The sequence below is a fragment of the Equus asinus genome, chromosome 2 (assembly GCF_041296235.1).
Source record: "Equus asinus isolate D_3611 breed Donkey chromosome 2, EquAss-T2T_v2, whole genome shotgun sequence".
Lineage (NCBI taxonomy): Eukaryota > Metazoa > Chordata > Mammalia > Perissodactyla > Equidae > Equus > Equus asinus.
This window is the reverse complement of record NC_091791.1, coordinates 41550774-41573647: the sequence shown is the minus strand read 5'-3', so window position 1 is coordinate 41573647 and position 22874 is coordinate 41550774. Positions and strand designations below refer to the sequence as shown.

At 41.9% G+C, this 22874-nt stretch overlaps 1 long non-coding RNA gene across 6 annotated transcripts; it reads left to right on the top strand.

The window, feature by feature from the left end:
• Positions 1 to 325: 325 nt before the first annotated feature.
• Positions 326 to 21782, top strand: LOC123279502 (uncharacterized). 6 transcript variants are annotated; one of them, XR_011495080.1, is made up of 6 exons: positions 326 to 1671; positions 8393 to 8586; positions 9261 to 9581; positions 9797 to 17274; positions 19990 to 20060; positions 20509 to 21782. It is a non-coding gene; the product is annotated as an uncharacterized lncRNA (long non-coding RNA). The 6 variants fall into 6 exon arrangements; XR_011495078.1 differs by having other exon boundaries at positions 8393 to 17274; XR_011495081.1 differs by lacking the exon at positions 9261 to 9581 and having other exon boundaries at positions 326 to 8586.
• Positions 21783 to 22874: the final 1092 nt, after the last annotated feature.

Here is a 22874-nt window from a genome sequence, read left to right as displayed (position 1 = left end):
CCTTCCTCTGCTTCTTCCCACAAAGATGATGTTTATGGTATGGGCCTTGTAGCTATCCGTGGTTTGTCCTCACCCTCTCAGTTTGGGGAAATTGGGGAATACATCAACTTGTGTTGTAGATGTTGTCTATGATTTTTGGTTTTATATTTTTGTTGCTCCATTTTTATGGGAGGTGATGGGTTACGGAAAGTTAAAAAATCATGCCGTCGCTGTCGTCATCTCAGATTCTCCTTTTTAAGTCTTTCTTTTTTTTTTTTTTTAAGGATTGGCACCTGGGCTAACAACTGTTGCCAATCTTTTTTTTTTTTTTCTGCTTTATCTCCCCAAACCCCGCCTGTACACAGTTGTATATCTAAGTTGCATGTCCTTCTAGTTGTGGGATGTGGGACACCGCCTCAACGTGGCCTGATGAGCGGTGCCATGTCCGTGCCCAGGATCTGAACCCTGGGCCGCTGCAGTGGAGCGCACGAACTTAACCACTCGGCCACGGAGCCGGCCCCCTGTCCTTTTTAAATCTTTTAGAGGATCATCACCATTCATGTGTATTCTTTGGTAAAATGTCTGTTCAAGTATTTTGCCCCTTTTTAAAAGTAGGTTGTTTGTCTTCTGTTTACTGAGATGTATAAGGGTTCTTTATATATTCTGGATACAAATCTTTTATCAGATACATGTTTTGCAAATATTTTCTTCCAGTCTGTGGCTTCTGTTGATCAACATTATGTTAATAAGCTTTATTCATGTTATTTCATCAGTGTTCATTCATGAGTTGTTTCATGAGTAGTTCCTTCACTCTCATTGTTGTATTATATGAATATAACATAATTAATTTATCCATTCATCTCTTGATAGACATTAAGGTAGTTTAAAGTTTTTGGCTGCTAGCATAGTGCTGTTATTAACATTCTTGTATCTTTTGGTGAACATATATATGCATTTCTGAATCTATGTGAGACAGTTCCATTAGGGGGTGGAATTGCTAGGTCATAGGGTAAGCATATGTTCAGTTTTGGTAGTTACTGCTGATGGGATTCAGGGCAGGCTGCCCCAAGATGTGCCACTCTGGTATGCGGATTATTAAGAGCTGAAGGCTCAGGAAAAGCATCCAACCTTCCCCCCACAAACTGCCTGAAAGAATTTAACATAGAAGGCCTGTTCCAGGAAGGAGCTCATACCATACGATAGCTACAGTATGATGTAATATAGGTGTGATAGAAGGATACCTACAAACCCATTTTTTGGCCTAACAAAACCAGTTTAACAAACATTTGCATTCCATCCCTGTGAAAATTGTCCTTCTCCCCTTTGAAGCCCCTAATCACTATCCCCAACGTCCTCCTTGTCTGTAGCTGAAGATACTGAAACAGGCAGCCTTGGCCAGATGGCTGAGTTCCTCAGTTTCTTCTGGGTTTCTCCCATGTGTACATGCTATTAAATTTTGTCTGATTTTCTCCTGCTAACCTGCCTCTTTGATTATTTGACCAGCCATGGGAACCTTAAGGAAAAGCGGGGGGTCGGAGGGGGGGATTCTCCCACCTCCCCAACAGTTTTGGTGCAATCGGCAGGATCCTCATTGGGTGGCAAGTTTGCCTTCTCTGGCTGGAAGAACTGCTTCCTCTCTGGGACCACCACAGATGAGGAGATCCTGGGTCACCTGACGAAAGCCGGCAAAAGGTAAAACCACCTCAGCCTCCTGGAATCTCTATCTGTGGGGTCTGGTGGAAGCCAGTGGTGAGAATTTTTTTCTCTTCTTAAATTTAGATTGGCAGGAGAAAATATTTGGGAAAATAGTTTCTTGTGTGATTCTGGTAAATTTGGTAGAGTACTCTTGGCTTTATTGATCCTTTTTCCTCCCAGAGATAGCCACTGTGTTTCTCTTTCGTCTCTTGTCTTTTGTGTCATGTGTCATAAGAAGGAAATACTATAGGGTAAGACATAGGCATAGGCCCTATAAGCCTGTTGTCCGGGCAGGCCCCTCACAACCCTGACAGGCTGGTGAGTTTGCGGTCTCACCAGACCAGCATCTAACTAGACAAACTTTGCTGTTAATATGCACATGAAGTGGAAGCTGTTGCTAAGGGCATCTTGGAAGCCAAAAAGGCCGCAACTTTGGTGAGCACGGGTCGAGCAGTTGAGAGCCATTAGGGTGCTCACCACGTCAAGAAGTCTCCCATGGAAGGATAAGTTGATCACGGAATGGGGTAGATGACAGAGGTCCCCCGCCAACTTTAAGAAATGTCTGTGCAACGACGAGGTACTCTGTGAAGCACACACGATCCCCAACCCCACGACACCTCCCTCCTAGGTATTATTCTGGCTCCAAGAGACCCAAGGCTTAGCTGAAGCTATCATTGTGCATATAAGAAAAAAACCAGATGAGGTTTTTCCTTCCATCTTGTTCTGTGTCCTGAGAATTTGGCTTCTTGACCAGTGAGAACATTCTCCTTGGTCTCCACCATGCGGAAGGTGCATTTACCGGGATGCACCTTGGTGGCCAGTCAAATAGACTGGGGCTCCGAGCTCTCTCTCTGTCTGGCTGTGCCAAGCTCTCAGGGGAGTTTGTCATAAAGGGTCCAGTCCATAAGGGCCTTTTGTCATCTCAACCTTTGTTGCTTGATAGTGCTGGGAAAATCCCATTGCAGTAGCACCTGCCTGGTGTCACAGATTAGTCAGTCTGTGACTGGAGTCGTCCACACTCTCGTGGGAGATTGGAGACACCATTTTCACTACACCATCCTTACCGCCTGTGCAACGAAGGTCTTTCCTTTCTCTGACTAGTTCTGGAAGTGAACTTTTGGATCGTGGGGGCTACATCATCTGCGCTCTCTCCAGGGACACCTCTTGTGTCCATGGTAAAGATTTATTCCAAGCCTGGAAAGTTACCTCTGGGTCTTGCCTTAAAAAGGCTTATTGGGTTGAGTCACTATTGGAATAAATATACAAATGGAGATCCTACTCGTCAACAGCCAGATGACAGATCTTTTGAATTGGAAAAACTTACATATTTGAAAAATATTTTAGAGAGCTCTCATAACAAGCAGCTGCCATATTGGTATTTATGGGAAGATCAAATTGAAAAGAAAGCCCAAAAAAGTATAATGGCTAGCCTTAAGGAATCTCTTAATAAGTTGAAAGAACAGAAGTCAGAGCAAAGATTAAAAAGCAAATTTAATGAAAACTCTCCTTCTCCTCCCTCCTATGCTCCCCTATATCCCCAGCTCCCTGTCCTTGATTCCCCAGAAGACTTCTTGGATCTCTGGGCACCTGGCTCAGACCCTGTCCCTCAGGACTTAGCTCCTCAGCCAGCTCCCCAGCCAGCTCCCTTAGATCCTAGAACCCCACCTTCTCCAAAGGGCATTCAGCTGCCTATTTTAACTTCTCTCTCTTTAGAAGACTTATAGGGGGCACTCAGGCCTGACCTCCAAGGAGAGACATACAGGTTACTTGTGTAAATGCTGAAAGCCAGGAAGTGAATTTAGTATAAGCCACTAGGAAAAGCAGAAAGGTTTGTTTTGCTGTCGCTTACAACTCCTCCTACTTTCCAGGCCTCTATAATCAGGCTTTGCCAGCTTCAGAGGCTTCTATGCAGAGTCCATTGTGGATGCATCCTGGACCTCCGCTACAGAGAATTCTTGTCCCCTGGACAGCAGCCGATCTATTGAATTATAAAACTCCTGCCTCCATTGTCAGAAGATCCTACTAAATTTAGAGAGGAATTAGAAAGATTAGTGGCTATTCATAACCCCACCCACAGAGACCTTGACTGGCTGCTAAGGGGCGTTCTTCCAGCCCCTGATTACACTGTAGTTATCAGACAGGCCAGACGACCCCCTGGAGGAAACCCCCCTCACAGGGAAATAGATGGCCAGACCCTCTCCCAGGTCCTCCTACAAATGACCAGGCAGTGGGGCAACTAGAGGCTGATAGTCAAGGTTTAATAGCGATTTTAGAGGCCTTTCCTCCCTGAGTTAATTGGTCAAAAATTGAATTATGCACTCAGAATGAAGGGAACATCCAAAAGCCTTTCTTGAACATTTTATACAAACTTTTCAAAGGCACACTGCATTAGACCCAGGAGCCCCAGAACGCAGGAATCTCCTAATTTCTGCTTTAGTTGGAAACTTCCTTCCTGATATAAAAAAACAAATTCAAAATAGTGTGGTTGGTTGGTCAGGGCGATCACTAAGTGTAATAATGGAGGCTGCTACACAATTCTTTGAAAATAGTCAGCAGGAAAGTAAAAGAAAAAGAGAATTAAAGACAACTCTTCTTACTTTACAAGTTGAATGTTTTGAGAAGCAAAAAGGCAACTCTGAAAGTCAAGCGAAGCCCGCTCAGAGGCCTCCCAATTGGCCCCCAGACAATTGCAGGTGTTGTAAGAAACCGGGGCATTGGGAAAGAGAATGTCCTTCTCTTAAGAGAAGGGAAAGTTTAAAAAGTATCCCCGCTTGGCCCCAGAACCCCAAGAAAGCTCGTTTTTGTTCTCCTGAGGGGCATTTCTCCCTAAAATGATGGGGTCAGTCAATCATCAGTCACACCCCTGAGCCTACCATTAGACTTAGAATAGAGGATCGGGAACTGGATTTTTCAGTTGATACTGGTGCGACTTTCTCTACTATCCATTCGAAGGATTTATCTCTACCTGTCACCTCTGGTTCTGTTCAAGCTGTTGGAGTCTCTGGGCAGCCTATTTCCTTGCCCATATCTCAGCCCAATCCACTATCTTTAGGCCCCCTTAACACTCACCATGCCTTTCTGGTCTCTGACTGTTCACCAGCAAACCTCTTTGGCAGATTTGTTATGTAAATTTAATGCCACTATAAATTGTAATGAAAAAGGTGTTTTTATCTCCTTGTCCTCTGACCAAACCCCAAGTCTCCTACTTTCCTTGCTAGAAACTCATCCTGATTTAAATTCTTCTGAAGAGGATGAGTCTTTAAAAGGTGTCCCAATTAGTCTCTGGGCTACACATGCAGATGAGGTAGGATTGTTGCTTAGTGCAGAACCCGTGCACATTACTTGGAAAATGAATAAACCGTTTCCATCAGTAGCCCAATACCCACTCTCCAGAGATGCAGAGCGAGGAATTGAACCCATTTTTTTGCAACAGGGTGTACTAGTTTTTACTTCCTCGCCCTGTAACAACACTCCAATCTTGCCAGTAAAAAAAGAAGGCAAATTTGACTCAAATGGGAACCAAATCTATAGATTTGTGTAAGACCTCAGAGCCATAAACTCTTTTGTAACTCCTCAGCATTCTGGGGTCCCCAATCCAGCTGTCATCCTGACCTCAATACCTGCTGATGCAGCCTGTTTACAGGAGTTGACCTCTGCCCTGCTTTCTTTTCAGTCCCATCGCACCCTGACTCACAGTTTCTTTTTGCATTTACATTTAAAGGGAGACAACTAACATGGACTCGCATACCTCAGGGATATTGTGAGTCCCCCTCAATATTTTCCCAAGGCCTTAAAGCTGACTGCAATTCTGTAGACTTTACTCAAGGCTCCACTCTTGTTCAATATGTGGATGACCTTCAACTCTAATCAAACTGAGCAGGGAGCCCTTACAGACTCCCTCATTCTCTTGAAGGCACTAGTTGAACGAGGCCATACAGCCTCCAATTCTAAACTTCAGTGGGTGCAAACACCTGTTACCTACTTAGGGCATGGGATATCTCAAGGCATTCAAAATTTCACCCCCAAACACCTTGAGTCAATTTTGTCCATCCCTCTCCCCAAAACGAAAAAACAGTTATGTAAATTTCTAGGAGCAGCTGGTTACTGCCGCCAATGGATTCCTAATTTTGCAGCCCTTGCTAAACCCCTATATGCTCTTCTCCCCGATAGCACTCCAGAGTCTGTTTCCAGGCCCTCAGAGGCATTAAACTCTTTGAAGCCTTAAAATTAGCTCTGTCCATGCCTCCGGCTCTCAGCTTATGTAATTTTGACAAACCTTTTCACCTATAAGGTCATGAAAATAATGGAATTGCCGCAGGCATTCTAGAACAATCTTTTGCCTCTCAAATACGCCCTAGAACATATTTCTCAGGCCAACTAGACCCTGTGGCATCAGGTAACATTAGGCTCTCCCATTCATCTCTATGTTCCCCATGCTGTGTCCGCTATTTTGCAAGTACATAGGACCCAACACCTCTTTATAGGCGACAGACCACCTATGAGCAGGTTCTTTTAACCAGCCCTTCCATCATCTTACATCTTTGGAACACTCTAAATCCAGCTACTTTACTGCCCCTGCCTGAGGATGGAGAGCCCCACTCCATCCCACATGATTGCCTTGCAACTATAGAAATGATTTCAAAGCCACAAGAGGATCTTTCAGACATTCCTTTAAACAATCCAGCCTTACTTCTGTTTTGCAATGGCTCCTGTAAGCGAAATTTCCGGGGAAACATAATAACTAGTTATGCCATAGTTTCCCCACATGAAAAGCTTGAAGCTTATTCTTTGCCCACTGTGAAATCAGCCCAAGCTGCTGAACTCATTGCTCTTACTAGAGCTTGCACATTAGCAAAAGGAAAAACTGCCACTCTTTACACAGACTCCAGATATGCTTTTGGAGTCTGCCATGCTGTTGGCACAATTTGGAAATCCTGTGGATTCATAACTTCTGCAGGAACTCCTATTGCTAATGGACATTTAATTGCAGCCTTATCACAGGCTATTCACCTCCCTTCTAAAATTGCCATTGTTCGTTTTTTAGCCCATACTAAGGAGAGTGATGTCATATCTCTAGGAAATGACAGGACTGACTCCTTTTTCCACCCAATTTTTAAACCTGCCTTTATCCCTGACTGATATTATTTACTATCAGGCAAATGCCCCACAATCTGAAAAAGACAATTGGATACAAAAGGGTGCCAAACAATTGTCAGATGGATTATATATTGGGCCAAATGGACTTGCTGTGGCTCCCTTTCCTTTGACTTTTTGGCTTGCACTTATCTCCCACCAAATGGGACATATGTGCAAACAGGGGGTAGTTAAGGAACTAAAAGACAATTGGTTTTGCCCTGGCATTCATAAAATTTCTGACCAAATTATTTCCCAGTGCACTACTTGCAAATCTTACCAAGCTTCTGGGAGAAACCAGCATACCCCAGGAAGTCCTCCCAGGCCCACACTGCCCTTTGTGGTACTCCAAATGGACTTTATAGACTTGCCCCCATCTTTAGAGTGCTCTCACTGTTTGGTCATCATCTGCATGTTTAGTGGATGGACTGAATGCTATCCAACTAGGCCTGCAGACGCCACAGCAATGGTAAAGAAATTAATAACTGAAGTTATCCCTCATTTGGGCATTCCTTTATGGATTGAATCAGACTGAGGAACTCGTTTTACAGCAGAGATAAACCACTTGTTGCAAAAACTCTAGGGTACTCATTAAAATTTCATACCCTATATCACCCTCAGTCATCAGGGCAAGTGGAACATAAAAATCTAGACATAAAAAGGACTTTAGGAAATGTCTGTCAAGAAACAGGACTTAAATGGCCAGAAGCTCTGCCTTTGGCCCTTATAAAGATTCAAAACACTCCAAATAGGAGACATGGATTGACTCCTTTTGAAATAGTGTTTGGACGTCTGATGCCTACTGGAGTCTCTAAACCTTCCATTCCTGGATTAACTGAATATTATGGGAACTTAAATGAACAATTTGATGCCATGACTAGCTATATACAGAAATTAACTAGTATATTTGAAGCATATCATCAACAGGTAAAAGAGGTGTGGCCTCCACCTTCTGACAAGCCTTGCCATCCCTTTCGACCAGGAGATTGGGTGTACATCAAGGTCTTTAGAGGGGAAAAATGGCACGGTCACCTCACTGGGAAGGACCTTATGAAGTCCTACTGACTACCTAAACTGCCATCAAAATAAAGGAAAAATCATCCTGGATCCATGCAAGCCACACCAAAATAGGCCCAGAACATCGCTCTCAAGACTACTGGGAGATAGTCCTCATGGGCAACCTTAAACTAAGGATTTCCAGGGCCAATTTCCAGGCCCCAAAAGTAGCCGACATCACGAAGTAGACAGCTTTTCCCAAGATCACGGCTCAAGAAACCTTGCTTTCACCTATTGTGTCCCCCTTGCATTTCTCCCTGCACACACACCCATACACACACACACTCACACACACACACACTATTAGCAAATATATATATATATTCCTTTAATCATTTATGAAAAAGCTGACTGGAGAGCACTGGCCTCTATCTGTCCACTTCCCCTCTCTAAGTTTCCACTATGGTTTATTTTCCAACCTGACTCTTGCTTTTACTAACCCTCTCTTTTTCAACAGGTTGAGCTTATGTCAGTTTACCAAGTCTTGGCCACACTAACCGATCAGTCTGACTGTTGGTTATGTCAACAGCTAGATAGCACAAAAGAACCTGAACTGGTCTTTGTTCCTGCTGAAGTGAACACCTGGTGGACTAAGGACGGAAGATGGATGAACGACAGGGTATGGTATCCACGACAAGGAAAACTTCACTCTGCCTCTTCTCCTGCTGAGTCATTTGGGCCCAGAAAGACTCTATAGAAGTTCCAGGACTCTCCCTTACCCAGGTAAAGACAATATGTGAAAGTTCTTCCCTCTGCATTGAAAGTAAACATGACACTGGACCTTTCCTGGATGACATACCAGGACAATATTATAATCAAACCCTGTGGTTTAATTCCACAGATGGCATCTTCAAGCCTCTAAAGGGAGTTATAAGTGGCTCTAACACTACTCCCTTTGGCACAAACATCTGCCAAATCACCAAATGCTCTGGATGGCTTACAAGCTACCAGTGTACAACTTGGAGTATTGCAGCTGCCCGCATGGTTAAGCTGCCCAATACCACAAACTATATATGGGTGGATCAAAAATCTGGATTCATTCAGTTAGGTGACGAGACCAGGCTTTATAGACTACAGGCCTCCTGTACCAGCTATTCCGCAATCTGTTCTGTTCTCACAGATTGACAGGAGTGCATGGAAAATGGAGATGTTAAGGCACCAACAGTACCGGTGGCATAGGTCGTGGAATACTCCAGACCATGGGAACTACAGATTCAATTCTAACCTTGTCTATAAACCAGACTGGTCTTTTTATTTTATGTGGCAATAAAGTATATGAAGGATTCCCACCTAATCGGTCAGGACGCTCTGGACTCAGATACCAGGCCCTTTCTGTCACTAAACACTCCACCCTAAACGCCAGCCAAATTACAAACCTGGGTTCCTTTGTTCATAAGATTGTGCAACATAAACGTGCCAGTCGGGAAATCGTGGAGAATCCACATGTGTATCACAACTCCAACGGAAACTCAAATGACTTTTCAGCAGTGAGAGTCTTATTCCCCAGCTTTGGAGATTACGAATTGGAAAAGGCGATCTTAAATCTCTCCATGGAAATGGAACAAGAGTTCAACACCACCATACAAACTTTGAAAATACTCCAGTCAGAGATTAACAGCCTAGCCTCTGTGGTACTCCAAAATCGACGTGCTCTGGATACGTTGCCTGCCCAGCAAGGAGGAGCTTGTGTAATCATCAGTGAAAAATGTTGCTTTTATGTGAGTGAAACTGGGCAAGTAGTATCTAACTTACATCTATTAAAAGAAAAGATTGACATTTTCCATCAGATAAATGATGAACACACATTTTATTGGACTGACTTATTTCCAGGATTGGGAAACTGGTTTAATGGAGTGTGGGGAAATGTGCTGCGATTTGTTTTTTTCTGCTTGTTTATCCTCATTCTGACCTATGTTCTTTTCTCACTTTGCAGATTTCTTACCACTTGGCTGCTAACTTGATTTTTCTCTGCAAAGTCAACAGCTCGTCTTTTAATATGTGAAACTTCCAGGGAAGTTTCAGAGGCGGGAACTGATGGCGTTCAGGGCAGGCTGCCCCAAGGTGCACCACTCTGGTATGCAGATTATTTCAAGCTGAAGACAAAAAAGGCTCAGATGACTCAGGAAGAGCATCTGACCTTCCTTCAACAAACTACCTAAAAGAATTTAACATAGAACACCTGTTCCAGGAAGGCGCTTATACCATATGATAGCTGTAGTATGATATAAAATAGGTGCGATACAAGGACACCTACAAACCCATTTTTTGGCCTAGTAAAACTTGTTTAACAAACATTTGCATTCTATCCCTATGTAAATTGTCTTCCTCCCCTTTGAAGCCCCAAATCACTATCCCCAGCGTCCTCCTTGTCTGTAGCTGAAGATACTTAAACAGGTAGCCTTGGCCAGATGGCTGAGTTACTCACTTTCTTCTGGGTTTCTCCCATGTAGACATGCTGTTAAACTTTGTTTGATTTTCTCCTGCTAACCTGCCTCTTTGATTATTTGACCAGCCATACGAACCTTAAGGAAAAGCAAGGGGGAATTCTCCCACTTCCCTGACACTGCTAAACTTTTTCCCAGAGAAGTTGTACCGATTTACACTTTCAACAACAGTTTGTGAAAATGCCATTTGGCTGGCATTCTACCAACACTTGGTATTATCTATCTTTTTCATTTTAATCATTTTTGCAATGTGTTGAGTTATCTTATTGTGGTTTCAATTTGCATTTCTTTGATGATTGATGAAATTGAGCACCTTTTCAAATGGCTATTACATAACTTCTTTTGTGTAGTGCCTATTTGAGTCTTTTGCCCATTTTTATGCTGGATTGTCTCTCTTTTCTTGGACTGAGCTCTGTTAGCTTTGAGATTTTTCTCTTTATATTGATATTCTGAAATGTAATGTGGAATTGTTTTTGTTTAGAATGAGAAGGTAGACCTGAAAGCTCAAGTCTTTTTCCAGTTCTGGAAACTTCTCAGTTTTTCTTTCTTTAAATATTATTTTTCTAAAATACCTAGGAATAAACTTAACCAAAGAGATGAAAGATCTGTACACTAAAAACTATAAAACATTGTTGAAAGAAGTTGAAGAAGACACAAAGAAATGGAAAGATACTCTGTGCTCTTGGATTGGAAGAATTAACATAGTTAAAATGTCCATAGTTCCTAAAGCAATCTACAGATTCAGTGCAATCCCTATCAAAGTTTCAAAGACATTTTTCACAGAAATAGAACAAAGAATCCTAACATTTATATGAAACAACCAACGACCCTGGATAGCCAAAGGAATCTTAAGAAAAATGAACAAAGCTGGAGGTATTATACTCCCTGATTTCAAAATATACTACAAAGCTATAGTAACCAAAACAGCATGGTACTAACACAAAGACAGACACATAGATCAATGGAACAGATTCGAGAGCCCAGAAATAAACCCACACATCTATGAACAGCTAATTTTCAACAAGGGAGACAAGAACATACAATGGAGAAAGGAAAGTCGCTTTAATAAATGGTGTTGGGAAAACTGGACAGCCACATGCAAAAGAATGAAAGTAGACCATTATCTTACACCATACACGAAAATTAACTCAAAATGGATTAATGACTTGAATGTAAGATCTGAAACCGTGAAACTTCTAGAAGAAAACATACGTGGAATGCTCTTCAACATCGGTCTTAGCAGCATATTTTGAAGTACCATGTCTGACTGGGCAAGGGAAACAATAGAAAAAATAAACAAATTGGACTACACCAAACTAAAAAGCTTCTGCACAGCAAAGGAAACCATCAACAAAATTAAAAGACAACCTAACAATTGGGAGAAGATATTTGCAAACCATATATCTGATAAGGGGTTAATATCCAAAGTATGTAAAGAACTCATACATCTCAACAACAAAAAACTAACAAGCCAATTAAAAAATGGGCAAAGATCTGAACACACATTTTTCTCCAAAGAAGATATACAAATGGCCAAGAGGCACATGAAAAGATGTTCAACATCACTAACTATCAGGGAAACGCAAATCAAAACTATAATGATATATCACCTCACTCCTGTCAGAATGGCTATAATTAATAAGACAGGAAATAACAACTATTGGAGAGGATATGGAGAAAAGGGAATTCTCATACACTGCTGTTGGGAGGGCAAACTGGTGCAGCCACTATGAAAAAAAGTATGGAGATTCCTCAAAAAATTAAGAATAGGGGGCTGGCCCCGTGGCCGAGCGGTTAAGTTCGTGCGCTCCGCTGCAGGCGGCCCAGTGTTTCGTTGGTTCGAATCCTGGGCGCGGACATGACACTGCTCATCAAACCACACTGAGGCAGCGTCCCACATGCCACAACTAGAAGGACCCACAACAAAGAATATACAACTATGTACCGAGGGGCTTTGGGGAGAAAAAGGAAAAAATAAAAAATCTTTAAAAAAAAAAAATTAAGAATAGAACTACCATATGATCCAGCTATTCCACTGCTGGATATTTATCCGAAGAACATGAAAACACGAATGCGAAAAGATACATGCACCCCTATGTTCATTGCAGCATTATTCACAATAATTAAGACTTGGAAGCAACCTAGGTACCATCAAGGGACGAATGGATAAAAAAGATGTGGTATACATGCACAATGGAATACTACTCAGCCATAAAAATCGATGAAATCGGGCCATTTGTGACAACATGGATGGACCCTGAGGGTATTATGCTAAGCAAAATAAGTCAAAGGGAGAAAGTCAAATACCATATGATCTCACTCATAAAAAGAAGATAAAAATAACAATAAACAAACGCATAGAGACAGAGACTGGAGTGGTGGTTACCAGAGAGGAAGCGGGGAAGGAAGGGGTTACCAGAGGGGAGGGTGAAAGGGGTAATTAGGCACATGTGTGTGGTGATGGATTGTAACTAGTCTTTGGTTGGTAAACATTATGTAATCTACACAGAAATAAAAATATAATGATGTATATCCAAAATTTATATGTTATAAACCAAGTTACCAAAATAAATAAATAAGTATTTCTCTGCCACTTCCTGCATTCTCCTCTCCTGGAATTTCCTGTTAGATGTATGTTGGATCCTTTCTATCTGTACACCTGTAAATTGATCCTCCGAGCGTCTTCAGTGCTTTTCTATATTTTTGTAACCCTTTGTCTCTCAATTCTGCTTTCTGAGTAATTTCCTTACTACTATTGTCCAGTCTAGAGTTTATCCAATCTGTTGTTTTTTTATTTTTAATTTTATTACTACTTTTTAAAAACTTCAGTGACCTCTGAAAAATAATTTCCAACACTTCTAATTGGTTTTTTTCGTACCCACCTGTTTTATTTCTGTATGTTTTTATCTTTTATTCTTTTAAAATGAAAGCTAATCTTCAGTTTATCTCTTTGGCCATTCTGAAGGTCTTTGACAGCCTGTAACAGGAAATTGATTTTAATTTCATCCTGAATGAATTCATGTTCTCATTGTTGATTTTATTGATTTTTTTTTCTTTTCTAAGCATTAGATTTCTTTTTGTTTGGAATGCCTTTGGCACACTTATTTAGCATAGAAGTTGTGTTTATGTCTTTCTCCGTTTCCTCTTTCTCCTCTTTTCACTCTTCCTGTCCTCACCTCTACCCGTGTAGTGGTTTTGCAGTTGCTGCAACTTAGATGCCCAGTGCTAAACCATGTCTTACAATGTTTTTGGGGGGTGGAGGGGTCTCCTGTATTGCCAAGACTTTCCTAGTCATAAGCATTGTCTTCCTGATTCTCGACGCCCGTTACTCCCTGTTCTCCTGCCTGCCGAGGCCTACTGCTTCCTCACAGGCCATGTCTCCTGGCAGTGGTTATGCAGCAGTGTTTTCATCCTTTGAAACACCAAACCCTGGTTTCAAGCAGTAAATCATTAATTTCCCATCTAATTTGGAACATTTTTAGTCCCTGTTAAACTTTAGTCCCCATTAAACTAAAGGGCTCATTAGAAGTTATAGGTTCAGCCACCTCTGCCTGCTTCCATGCCAGAAGCATCAGCCCCGCTCACTGTTCCGTGTCACTCTTCTGTTTCTGGTTCATGGAATGTGTAGCCTGTTTTTGAGGCCCCTCATGTCTTGTCTATATTTTGACTTTTATATTTTATTTATTACTATTTGAGCAAAAGAGGTATGTCAAAGTGTGGACTTACTGAGTCATCTTGACCAGAAATCCAATTACGTATTTTTAATATTGGTAGCTACTTCCAAGTTTGGGGAAAATTATTGAATTTCTCTGAACCTGTTTATTCATTGTAAAACAAGGCTATACATCCAAGGTCCTTAAAGTCCATTCTAATTCTACATTCTGTAGTTTATGTAACCTACAACCTATGATGGTGCCCGTATTCACTCAGCTAATTTGGAGTGTAGGGGACTTGGAACTCGTGTTTTTTCTTTCTGACTCAAGAGTTGTTTCTGCCATAGCTCACAGCTATCCTTGTAAAGAGCAGACAATCAAGAAATCAAATCCATAGCATGCTACATGCACCTGATACAATTTTCTAACTAGAAAGTTGGGGATTTTCCCAGTTTTTTTTCCAGACAGAGCTGGTTCTTATACAACTTTCTGGAATTCCAAACAGAAGATTGGATAAGGTTTCAAAAGTAGAACCTCTCTGACGCAGAAGTTGGTTCTTCTGCAAAGAGCAAAGGGCAACAATTGAGAAAGAAGTTTTTTAGCATGGTTATTATGATCTCAGAAACCTGGAAGCAATAATCAGTGTAAGCAACATGCCTGACGCAGAACTGGAAGAGAAGGTGATTAAGGAATGGTCTTAGATCATAAAAATAAAGAAATACAGCCTGGCAAAAAAAATACTTGTTGCTTTTTACTTACTAACCAAACCAATTAAGGAGAGAGTTTTTAAAAGCCACAAAACCTGAAACTTTCAGAAAACTGGTAACACTTTTTGAGCCAATTAAAGAAATCCATGCTCTTGTTCTGACATAACAACAGCTATTTATAGAGTAGCTTAAGACAGCAGTCCATGGATAACAGGAAGGTTGTATTGTGTTTGAGAGTAAAACAAAGCACTAGACTGAAGTCCAGCCCTGGGGTCTAGTGTGACCTCTGCAGCTAACTAGCAGTGTGACTTGAGGAGGGTGACTTACCTTCTTCACATCTCACCTTTTTATTCTCATCTGGAAAATGAAGAGAGTCCCAGAGAGAAGATGTTAGTGATGGAACAAGCAGGAAAACACTTGTATCATGAGATCTGGAGGATTTTTCCCTCTTTGAAGTCCATCCTTTTTTTAATTTTATTTTATTTTTTAATTTTTTTTTTAAAGATTGGCACCTGAACTAACAACTTGCCAATCTTTTTTTTTCCCTCCCCAAATCCCCCCCAGTAGATAGTTGTATACTTTTAGTTGTAGGTCCTTCTAGTTGTGGCATGTGGGACGCCACCTCAACATGGCCTGATGAGCAGTGCCATGTCCGCGCCCAGGATCCGAACCTGCGAAACCCTGGGCCATCAAAGCGGAGTGCACAAACTTAACCACTCGGTCATGGGGCCAGCCCCACCATCCTTTGTTTTTAAACACAAACGATTGAATTAGTTCAATTTCAAAACCCCAAGGTAAAAATATAAGCATGTTAATGTAGATTGATTTAATTTTTGAAGATCATGGGATAGGTGAGTGGGAATTTAAAGGAACAGCTTGAAAAATCAAGTCCTACTATGATTTACAGGAGCCCATGCTGAGCTCTCTCCCCAGTGCGCCTTCAGCTCCATTTGGGGACCTGTGTTGGCATAACCAATGACCTGGATTGGCCAGGAGAGGAAGTGTCTGGGGGTGCATCATTTTATTGACTCTAGCATTTGGCCTCACCTAAGCTCATGAGACTTGCGCGGATTATTACGGCTCTTGGCTAACCCTACGCTAAAAATCTTCCTGCTTGTGACATAAGGCAGGCAAATCATTTCCTAAAGCAAACAAGCACAGGCCATCTACCTGAAATTCTTCTGTCTTGTGCAAGCCACTTTTTCCCCAATCCAGGTCAAATGCTAACTTTCTATTTTGGGCTAATGACAGTCCAGTGACAGAAATATGAGGTTTTTTTTTTTTTAATTTTTATTTTTCCTTTTTCGCCCCAAAGCCCCCTATTATGTAAGTGTATATTTTTACTTGTGGGTCCTTCTAGTTGTGGCATGTGGGATGCCGCCTCAGCATGGCTTGATGAGCAGTGCCATGTCCACACCCAGGATCTGAACCCGCTATAAACCCTGGGCCATCGAAGCCGAGCACATGAACTTAACCACTTGGCCATGGGGCTGTCCCCAGAAATATGAGTTTTATAGTAACTTGGAACTGAGGGAGAGGACTGAGGCTTTTGTGCCTTGAGTTAAAATCTAAATAGGCTTTGTGAGGGCGATTCCCACTGAGGTCAGCAAGACCATTGCTTTCTGACCCCAGCGCTGAACAAAGTGAAACCAAGGAGAACAACCAAAAACATCTCCTTTCAGGATGCCCTCTGTTGTTTGCTAGGTCTAGAAGCTGCAACTTCCCTTCTGCTCCCTTTCCTCACCTCTTTCACACCCTGCCCCACGGGTGGGTCCGGGTAAAGGGCAAAGCCATTAACATGAAGGAAAGGAGTTAAGCTTTGAGAGAGTAGAGGGCAGGTTTGAGGTGTCTGGGGTCAAGGGTTTGAATCTTCTTTGTGGTTGTAACTAACTGACTCCTAAACTGGGGTGGGTGGGGTTTTAGCATCTGGAACAAGGGTCTAGCACATAATAGGGGCTCAATAAAATCAATGTTGAACGAATTGAACAAGTTAAAGTTCTGAATCAAGTATGGTGATCGCTCCTGACTGTGAAAATTAATAAACAGAAAACTCATTTAGATGGAGACAGGAGGCCAGAAGACAGAACTCTCACACATATGCCATTCAATGCACACTATGGACGCCAGCAGGAAGAGATATACTTTGCATCCCTGACAGGAAGTAATAGTACTTACAACCCCAGCAGAAGGAAGGAAGAAATTCCTCCTTGTCCAGCAACAGCTCAGCCAATAAGAGATGGTCATAACTCAGCCAAGGAAAAGTCATTGCACTTCGAACTCCCAATCTCCTCCAATGGACTCTTCCTTTACAACAGTCCCTCTCAACTTCATAAAAGAACGTTTCTTTCCTTTGTTTCTCTGGACTTGACATGGTTTGCCATAGACCACATGACTTGAATTGCAATTCTTTATTGTTCCCAAATAAACCCATTCTGTGGATAAAATACCTGGCTGTTTATCTGGTTTAGGTCAACATTATTTGGTGGCTTGTACATGGATCCAGAGAAGACCCCTGAAACTGGTGGAGGCTGGTGGGCAAACAGGTGTGGGACCCACAGAGCAAGCCCATTGAGCTCACTGCTTTCTTGCTGACACTGGAGTTTGGAGGTAAGTTTTCTCCTGGGTATTGAGCTTCGCTCTCTTTACATATTGAAGCTCTCCAGGCCTTATTTGGGACCTGTCCTTTCTGTTTAAGACTTTGCCACTTCTGTGAGTACTCATTTGGTCTTTGGTCTCATTCCTTTTGGAACTGGACTGTTCTATTGGAACTTCTCAGCCTTTGGCCTGACTTCTTCACACTAAGGCTGTTCTGTTGGAACTGTGCTGGTATGTGGCCTGCAGGTTGTTTGGGAATTTTTCTTTTGCTCTAGAGAAAAACTTCAGAGAAATGGGATCCCAGTCATCTAAATGTGTCCTTCAGAGACCTCGGCCAGTTTTATGTTTAAAAACCATGGTTCCTCTGCATGCACATTTCTAGCTAAATGGACCAACTTAACCAAAAGTAATTTAAAATACCAATGGCCATTATGGGGAAACTTCTGAACTCCCTGAACTTTCTTTTCTTAAAACTGGATTGGACAGCCGTGGCTCTGAAATTGCCAAAACTGAATGGAACACCTATTTTGATTGGTCTTTTGAGCCTTCTGAATGTTACTGTTACTTCCTTCCCTTCCACACCATTTATACCTCTTTTATACCCTCAGTTTCCCCATTCGAATTTTCTTGCCCAGCTTCCCTTTCTTCCTAAGTTTCTCCCCACTCTCTCCTCCTCTAAACTTATTAGAACTTGCCTCTTTAAAGTTAAATCTTCTGAGGATCTAAATAAACCTCAAATTGTTATATTCCCTGCACTAAGGCAGAATTACAAGCCATAGTTAAAGAATTTCCTAAAGTAACTGAGAGAACCCCCATAGGTTTGCTGAAGAATTGGACATAGTTATTCAAACTTACCCACCTGGTTTTTCAGACCCATGTCAATTATTCCACATGCTTGTTGGTGAGGGTCAAGCCAAACACTGGATGAAGCTTGTCCAATGGGAAACTCCTGAAAGGAATTTAGAAAAACAAACCCCTGAACTTTGGGGAAGAGGCTAGATCACTCACTGGGAAACTCCAACAAGCAATTACAGTAGCTTTTCCTAAGTCTATTGATTGGGACAAAATTCAGTCTCGCATACAAAAATCTGATGAACCTGTTCATGACTATTATAATCAACTTCAGGTTGTTTTCAAAGAAAATTCTGGTCTTCCTTCAGATGTTAAATCCTCTGGAGTAGCTTTTAACTCTGTGTTGAATAATGGCTGAACCAGGACATCTCCCCTTTTGTTAAAAGGACTGGGGTGGAATGGGACACTATGTCCGCTCCAGATTTAGTTAAGTTGGCAAGACAGCTTGCTCGCACCCTAGATGAGTCACCTATAGGAAAGACTGCAGAAGTTCTTAATCTTCAGTTCTGGCAAATGAAGGTCCCTACACGAGACTAAAAGCCTCCTAGTTTCTGCGATTATTGCAGAGAGCCAGGACATTGGAAAAGAGATTGTTACAAACTTAAGCATTTCACGCACCTTCAGCCCTCTAACTAGCCTTTCCAGTGTCCTCCTGATTCCCGATGACAGGGCTCAAAGGAGCTACAGGGACTCTTTCCAATCCTCCCCCTTAATCAGCTCGGAGAAACGACTCCCCAGCTTGGGGATGAATCTCTCTTTGTCCTTATTGACACCAGAGCCACAGTCTTGGTGCTCAGCCCCACTACTATAATGTAGCCCCTGCCTTGGAGCGCTAAAACAGTTCAAATGGAGGGGGTCCCTAATAAACCTCAAAAGGTTCCTGTCTCTGAACCTATTCCCTGTTGTTTAGGCCCCATGAGGTGCCTACCCTTTTCTCCTTAGCTCCTTCAGCCCTACTCATTTATTAGGTTGAGACTTCTTAGACAAGTATCATGCTGGTATCTCTTTCTCCAAAAAGGGGGAATAATTCTAGAATTTGACAGTAACCATCAAAATAGCCAACCAAGTAAATTAAATGACCCTTAGACGTCTTTTATTTGCTCTGTCTCTGACAGTTCTAGAGCTGATTCTGGAGACACTGATCATTTGTCCCTACTGAATCAGCTACCACCTCCTTATGGGCAAAATCTCCAGCTGATGTTGGCAAAATTCACAGTATGCCTCCCATCAAGATTCACATAGATCCCTCAAAACCTCTCCCCAGAAGGTGTAAACCTCTCCCTTCAAGGTATAAAGCCCGTAATAGAAGATTACAAGGCTCAGGGCCTCATTATCCCTTGCACTAGTCCCGGTAATACTCTTATTTTACCTGTGAGAAAACCCAAGGGCCAAGGGTGGAGGTTTGTCCAGGACCTTCAAGCAATCAACAACATTGTTATTCCTCAATACCCTGTTGTTCCTAACCCACATAGGCTGCTAATATTCAACCCTGAAAGCAAATTCTTTACTGTAATTGTTATGGTAAAGAAGATTGACCCTGAGCTAACATCTGTTACCAATCTTCCTCTTTTTGCTTGAGGGAGATTGTCACTGAGCTAATATCTGTGCCAATCGCCCTCTATTTTGTATGTGGGATGCTGCCACAGCATGGTTTGATGAGTGATGTGTAGGTCCATACCCAGGATCTGAACCTGCAAACCCTGGGCTGCCGAAGTGGAGCACGTGAATTTAACCACTATGCTACTGGGCTGGCCCTGAGAATTGCAATTCTTTGTTGTTCCCAAATAAACCCATTCTGCTGGTAAAATAACTGGGTGTTTATTTGTTTTAGGTTAACATAACTCTGTCTTCTGACTTTTTCTCTCACTCTGACAGACTTTATTTAGGCCAGGAGTCCTGGGGCTCACACTGGCCTCCTGAGAAAGCCTGGACCAGCTGAGCACAAGGTGAAGGACACATACTCTCTTGGACGTGTTGCTTCTTTGCTGACCTGCTAGTTCTTCCCATACTCCCTTTTCTGTGCTGTTACAATAGTCAGATCTAGAGAAACCTGGGTATGGGCTTTGGGAGGAAAGGGCTGCAGAAGATCCTTTGCTCTTAGGTCCTAGGCCTGCCTTTAGCCATGTGAAAGGGGTCTTCCACAAGGGCCAGCCCAGTACTACAGTCTGTACAGGGATTTGGGCCAAAGTCTCATAACATGCATTTGGTTGGCCATGTCTTTTGTGCTTTTGTTTTTGTTTCTCTCAAGAATCTAAGGTGGGCAGAGAGCCAAGGGGTGAGAAAGGGAAAGAGAGAGGCATTTGAAATCCTGAGTCCCTGCCATCCCCCCTTCTCTGTGTAAGTCTCTGCTCACTTTTAATATGACTTCCATTATTCATATAAATCTGTCTTCAGGAAGGGCATACAATGGAGAAAAGAAAGTCTTTTCAACAAATGGTGCTGGGAAAACTGGAAAGCCACATGTAAAAGAATGAAAATTGACCATTCTTTTTCACCATTCACCAAAATAAACTCAAAATGGATTAAAGACCTAAAGGTGAGACCTGAAACCATAAGGCTTCTGGAAGAAAACATAGGCAGTACACTCTTTGACATCAGTATTAAAAGGATCTTTTCGGACACCATGCCTTCTCAGAGAAGGGAAACAATAGAAAGAATAAACAAATGGGACTTCATCAGATTAAAGAGCTTCTTCAAGGCAAATTAAGCAGGACTGAAACAAAAAAACAACCCACTAACTGGGAAAAAATATTTGCAAGTCATATATCTGACAAAGGCTTAATATCCTTAGTATATAAAGAACTCTCGCAACTCAACCACAAAACATCAAACAACCCAATCAAAAAATGGGCTGGAGACATGAACAGACATTTCTCCAAAGAAGATATACTGATGGCCAATAGGCACATGAAAAGATGCTCATCATCGCTGATCATCAGGGAAATGCAAATCAAAACTACACTAAGATATCACCTTACACCCGTTAGAATGACAAAAATATCTAAAACTAATAGCAACAAATGTTGGAGAGGTTGCGGAGAAAAAGGAACCCTCATACACTGCTGGTGGGAATGCAAACTGGTGCAGCCACTATGGAAAACAGTATGGAGATTCCTCAAAAAACTAAAAATAGAACTACCATACGATCCAGCCATCCCACTACTGGGTATTTATCCAAAGAGCCTGAAGTCAGCAATCCCAAAAGTCCTGTGCACCCCAATGTTTATTGCAGCACTGTTTACAATAGCCAAGACATGGAAGCAACCTAAGTGTCCAGCAACAGACGAATGGATAAAGAAGATGTGGTACATATATACAATGGAATACTACTCAGCTGCAAAACAGAACAAAATCATTCCATTTGCAATAACATGGATGGACCTTGAGAGAATTATGTTAAGTGAAATAAGCCAGCAAGAGAAAGATAATCTGTGTATGACTCCACTCATATGAGGAATTTAAAACTATGGACCAAGAACAGTTTAGTGGATACCAGGGGAAAGGTGGGGTGGGGGGTGGGCACAAAGGGTGAAGTGGTGCACCTACAACATGACTGACAAACATTAATGTACAATTGAAATTTCACACGATTGTAACCTATCAATAACTCAATAAAAAAAAATAAAAAAAAAGACAAGCATAAAAAAAAAAATCTGTCTTCAGGAAACTGTGGTCAGAAACTGAAACCTTGTCCATCTACATGCCAACTTACTATTCCAGTGATTTCAGTCATCTGAAAGGCAAGAAAGAATAGCAAGAGGAGCCGGCAGATCATGTGCTTACTGTGCTAGGCGCTAGACTAAATCATTCACCTACAGGCTCACTGATCCTCATCATAACCCATGTGGTGGATAGCTGTTATTATTTCCATTTTACAGATGAGGAAAATGAGGCTCAGAAAGACATACCTTGTCCAAGGTCAGGAAGCGTTGGGTCTAGGAGACAAATTCTAGCAGTCTGACTCCAGAGCCACGTTCTTACCGATTATGTGTGTCTCCCTCCTCTGCCCACGTGTACGGAGGAACAACCAACAGTGTGCTTGTCATGGCCCAGCCTAGCTGATACACAAAAAGAGTTTGCTTATGAGGGTGGAGGGAAGTTCCTCTGCCTCCCAGAACACCACCCACACTGCATCATTGATGTCTGCGATTCCAACAGCAGACAGACTTCCTTTTGACTTAAAGGTTGATCCAATACACTAAGTGACACACCAAATTGCATCAGTCATTTCCTCAGCATGAAAGAATAAATTAGATGTTTTCCTTAGTGGATTGTTTATATATTTGTGCTTCCACCAAAGAAGAGTGGCCATTTGGGTCTAATCCTTATTTGTCTTAAGAGAAGTTATCTAAATCTGAGTTTGTCAATCACTCCTAAAACATTTATTGACTAATATAAATAGCTACCTTTTGTAACATTTACATGTCATTTTGGAAAGGGCATTGACCCATATTTATTCTTATCTGGAATATTTTGGCAAAAGAGCTAAAGAACCTGGAAGTGGTAGGATGACTCAATACCAGAGGGAATGGATGTATTTCTGTTCTCAGTGAAACAGTGCTTTGTTGGCACTAAAAATGAGTTTCAGTTCAGGATGACAAGCAGGTCAGCCAGGGGGTAAGAGTACTAAATTTCTCTGCAATAATCTAATTGGGTGCCCTTGGAAATCACTAAGTCCGTTCATGAAGGAGGAAAGACATAAGAGAAGCCGTGTATTCACTAGAATTATAATTCACTTTTAGATGATTAAAAAAAGCCTC